This window comes from Curcuma longa, chromosome 4 (genome assembly GCF_044706935.1).
Source record: "Curcuma longa cultivar G26 ecotype Majalengka, Jawa Barat chromosome 4, ITB_CL_G26_1.1, whole genome shotgun sequence".
Classification (NCBI taxonomy): domain Eukaryota; kingdom Viridiplantae; phylum Streptophyta; class Magnoliopsida; order Zingiberales; family Zingiberaceae; genus Curcuma; species Curcuma longa.
Window position 1 is genome coordinate 5,339,798 of NC_133864.1, and position 5,754 is coordinate 5,345,551.

Genomic DNA, 5,754 nt, shown 5'->3' on the forward strand with positions numbered 1-5,754 from the left:
CATGAAATTTAAAGTCACATCAAATAATAAATTATTTAAAATAAATTTATTTTATTTTAAATACGTACCTGGATACCAGCAAAAACGAATCCATTCGAGGCAGTAATAGCATAAACTTGTCCTTCCAGGTCTTCGATTATATATTGAGTTTTGGTTTGTGAATTGTAGGCCTGTCGTTAGTAAATTAATTAATTAAAACAAGGTTAGCAAGCGATCGATTAAACAATTAAAAACAATTTATATTAATATGAAATGTGAAAATAAATTAAATATATATGAGAGCCAAAAATCCTCACCTGGAAAGAATCTGAGACGCCCATAAAGCTCCAGTGTTGTTCAGTGAAGAGGGCTCTAACTTCAGCACCCATCATATTAACCCGAACACGCTGAATTAAGGTCAAAACAAAATTAATGTTTAATGATATATATATTTTTAAGTAAACAAATTAATTATATTATATTATATAAAACCTGTCCGGTGACTGAATCCCAGACGCTGATGGTTCCATCTTTGCTTCCTAGGAGCAATCTGTTTGCACCGGATGCGAATGCAATCCCAGATATGGCCTGTTCCATCACCGAATAATTAATTAAATGATCATTAACTTTTAACAAATGAAATATATGACTAAGGAATTAATTCATTAAACATGCAGGAATTTTATTAAATTTAAACAAATTTTTAAAAAGAATAGAATCGATCGGCGATGAGTACCTGTTGATGCCCCCGGAGCGTGGCCAGAAGAGAGCAATTACTCTCGTTACGAACCGTGTCAGCGGCGATCTTATTCTTATCGTCAGTGATGGCCTGCATGCTCCATCAGAATAATGAAAACCGATATCGATCGAAGAATTAAATAATTAATTCATTAAACAACGATATAATTTAATTTGAACAATTTAAAATTAAAAAATAGATATAGATGATCACCTGCTGATTCCCTCGGTCAGTATCGGCGACTTTCTCGTCGGCAAATGACTCGACAGGTCTCGTCGGTCTCTTAACAGCACAGAGGTTGGAAGCGTGCGGGGAAACAACGGAGGAGGAAGCACTATTATCTCTCCTCCTTACGAGATTCCGCTTGGCGTTTGTTGCCGGAGCAGAGGGAAGCTGCAGATTACGCTTGGCGTTTGTTGCCGGAGCGCCAGACGGAGGCTGCAGATTACGCTTGGCGTTTGTTGCCGGAGCAGACGGAGGCTGCAGATTACGCTTGGCGTTTCTTGCCGGAGCAGACGACGGAGGCTGCAGATTGCTCTTGGCGTTTGCTGCCTGGGCAGAGGGGGACTGCTCGACGTGGAGGAAGCGGCAAGGTCGACGGTTGCATCGACCCGCGCGCCAGAAGACGCAAGGGACCGGAATCGGCACCGGCGGTTTCTGATGAACCACCCTCTTGTTGCGAAAGAGAATGGACGACTCCATCTCCACTCGAGCGATCGATAGGATGAGAACGAGAGAAGAAGAAGAAGAAGAAGAAGAAGAGAGATGTGGAGGAATTAAGGAATTGAAAAAGAATGATGAGTAGGAACAACACGCAAGGACGTAAATGTATTTGTAAACATAAAAATAAAAATAAAAATAAAAATAAATATTTGATAATTTGGCGGGATAATGTCACTATCGGGCTTGTTTACTTAACTTTAATTCAATATATTTTTAAAATCAAATCATTAATTTTTAAACTTGATAAGTCAAAAAAATTACATGTTATCCATAATTCATAAATGTTACTTGGATAATACTTCAACTGAAAATATATATAATAAATTACATTCTACATACCTTTCAAATCAATGGCTTCAAAATATATATAATAAATACTGTTCTATAATATAAAATAAAAAATTAAGAGCTCTGTAATTTTAAAAAATAGAGTCTTAGATATTTCAAAAAATAAATTATTTTTCTTCTCAAGTATAATTTAAAATAAAAAAGATGATTTCAAATGGTCTCTCTAATTATCTTTCAAAAATATTTCTATTCCATGAGACAGAAATCAAACACATAATAAAAATATGTTGGTAAAAGGTAAAAATATGAATTTTAACAATATTCCTTTAGATATCTAATTATTTTTCCTTAATTGTGTGACAATTGAAAGGAGAGAGAAAGGAACCGTAGTGATGCATGCAGAGAGAAATATATTATTAGGGGCATTCACTTCTATTTTCTCTATTTTCAAGTTGGTATAAAAAAAATACAAATAAATTTACATTTCAAGGTTAGTAATCTAAGTTTTCTTTTTAAAATTATATTTTCTTTTTTCGCATCCATATCCATTTACTGTTTTACACACATCGATCCTTCCAAATTAAAGACTCATTCTGATTAAATGGGATAATAAACTAGATATATATATATATATATATAATATATAAAATCATGGAGGTTAAAATTAAAGGCGTACAACCGTTTCGGTCACTCGGCCTGACTCCGACTTAGTCTTTCTCAGCCCTTCCAAGTGCTAGAAGACAACAAAAGTGCTCAAGTGTGTGAGCTCTGCCAAAGGATCAGGACGGTTACCAAATCATCAAGCCTGATCCCCTAGATCTCCTTGTGTCTCATCACCAACGGTCAGATAGCGCCTCTTTGCGATCCAACGCTCCAGATCGCGTCACATGTGATACATCACACCTCCTTGATCCAACGGTTATCATCCGTTCATCCAGTCAGCAGTCCAGTCATCTCTCCCTGCCCACCTGAATGCCAAGTAGGTACTGCCACGTCCATTGCGCGCGTGCGCCAACAAAATACCCATTGCGCTGGTGGCGGGCTGCGAGCTCGCAGGTGTGAGCCCGTAAGAGAACACATGAGTTTTTGTTTAACTCCATTAACACAGGAACATAAATAAGGAAGGAAAGCTCATGGAATTTACGTGAGACTATTCCCCGTACACTTCCTTCTGTTAATTAACAATTAATGTTATTCTAGGCTAACTTTGAACAATTATAATTTCTCATTCACCCTTAATCAGTTTTGAGCAAATTAATAGTTTAGATCTATGCAAAACGTAGATTTCGGCTTTCATCGATTAATGACACTCCGATTTTCACAAAACTATATTGGTCCTTTAAGGCCCAATATCCAACACTCGATAACATTGTTTCACAAGCCATATGTTAGGTATCTAGATTTAGCTGGCATACTCTTAATATCATGCAGTCCCCGAGTCAATGGTGCCACGGTAAGACATCTAGGTTGTCACCTAGGCACTTGCGGTTTGATCTCCAGTTGCGTGTACTTCTCGATTTATCCTGGTGGTCGATCCTGGTGGGAAACTTCTGTGGGACTGAATCGGTCATCCTCAGGGATAGTCAATGAGGTTAATTGAGATTTATTATTATTTTTAATATCATGCAAATTCTCACTTATGTTGTGAATTATGTTTATATTAAGTGAGGGTTTAGAGTAATTTGTTAAATATCCATATAAAATTTTAGGTGTATATTTCTTTAATACTGGCAGCTCAAAATTATTATCATTAATCATAATAATAATAATTTTAATTTATATGGAGAATTAATTAATCCGCTGTATTTACCGTTAATCACTTAATCTGGTCCAATTATTTATTGGGTTTTTGGATTTGGTCGAATAAAAGATTGAAAAGACCACTGTGCCCCCTCGAACTGTCCTATGGTTCGCGGCCGCCTCGCTCGCACCGCCACCGCCTCCGTCCGCGCATCTCCTCTCCCTTCTTGCCATCGCTTGCCGGTACGTTTCTCGTCCTCCTCCTTCCCCTCTCGTTTCTTCTCCCTTCCTTTCCTCTCGTTGTTGTTCTATTCCGTTTCCCCTTGCCGTCGCGCGCATCAGATGAATCGAATCGGTGGCTCCTGGAGGAGGGTGATCAATATAGCGACTCCTCACCGTCTCATGGAACCATCTCGATTGACTTGTGATTGAGGAGCGAGTAGAGGCGCTAGATTTTTGCGTGTCGGGTTGCTGCCCACCTTTGTTTCGTCTAACCCTAAAAATGTTATGTTATTCCTGATATTGTATTAACTTGCTGATTTCTTTTTGCTCCATTTAGGATTCAATAAATAAGGTCTGTTATAAATCTTAGGTCCCGTTTGTTAGTTGTTTCTAGTTGTCCAGTTGTCATACTGATTTGATGTCTTCGTGGAGTTTTATTGCTCTAGAATCTGTGTTGTTAGGGTTTGGAATATATTATACTCTCTTGACTGGATTTTGAGGATGTTTTTATGGTCTTTTGTGCTATAGTTAAGTTTCTCAGTATTTGAGGATAGCCTTATTAGTTAGGTATTGAAAATTTAATGTTTCATCATTAGTGCAAAAAAAAAAAAAAACTATTTGTTTTACATTATCACCTGCTTTAGGTGAGTTAGCTTGAGAGTATCCTTGGTATTTGTATGAATAGCTGGGCTCCTGATTGTTTCTTGTTGAAATGTCAAAATTTGTCAATCTCTTGTAGAGGATGCCTTATACCATGCACTGGAAATGATGTGTGGGATTTTGTCGTTCACTGGTTTTGCATATGTTATTTGTTAGGTTGAAGTGTTTTTTTTTGGAAAAAAAAATTATGGTGCCTCACTGTTAAAAGTAGTTATAGTGGATTTGATTATCAGTTGTTTATACTTCTAAGTCATTCCAATATTTTTTCAGGGTTTAACTTGTGATGGTTACATGTGTTTAGGTTGTTTCAGTATAAATTGATTTTTCTGGTTGGTTACAAGAATCAAAATTCAGAGAATGAGGTTAGTAACACTGAATTGATAGCAAGCTATGTTGTGTCGATTCTTTGCTGTTTATATTTAAATTACTTGGTAGCCTTCCATATATGGATACACTTTATGTGATGCCAGTCTTCACATACCAAATTCTGACAAAGGTAATGTGTAAAAATTGATATCAAGAATCGTACTTGAGCATGATGGTTAGAATATGCCTTCCTTTAATTATATATAACACATAGTGCCCTACTATCTAATGGTTTTTGCAGCTACTCAAACTAGGGATTGAGATCAAATAGACATTTTAATCTCTTGAAGTTATCATTATTGTTTCTCTAAGGTTTAAGTACCGTTACTATTATTTTTTCAGCTTAGATCATATCAAGAATTAAGATATTATTGATAATCTAATTATGGTTAATATTATTAAATTAGTGATTTGGAATCATAATAGCTTGCCATACTTTAAATGCATATCCATACTCTCACTTTTCCATTACCATGCCTAGTCTTCTTCTTATTCACACATGCAACTGATTGTTATCTCTGCTCACAAACATCTACTCAAGAGGACACCGCTACTCAACATATTAGATTCAATTGATTCCCAAGCAGCTCAGTGTTTATTTATTTACTCCACTACTTAGATGTCAAAACAATTAAAACTCATCATAGTTACCTACTAATCCTGCTTGTTGATTGGATTGATTGCCCATTTACAAATTCAAAGTGCACCACAGGCTAGAGCAACTCTCTGCAAGTCTATGATTACCATTTCATATAGAGTCCATTGCATAGAAGAGGGTCAAGAACCTACATCATATACGGAACTGATCATTCAACCAATGGATGCAACCAAAATTAGGTCGATCTGAGCCTTCAATCTCAGAGGACCTGCACATAGATAACATGATTCATCAAGCTCTAAAGACTTGGAACCATCATCAGCATGAAATGTCTATGAACACATTTGCATGTGTCCTCAGACCCATAGATCTAGACACAGAAGTTAACATATATAAAGAACTTAATTGTTGCTGTAGGTGTCAATCTATATTGGATTGA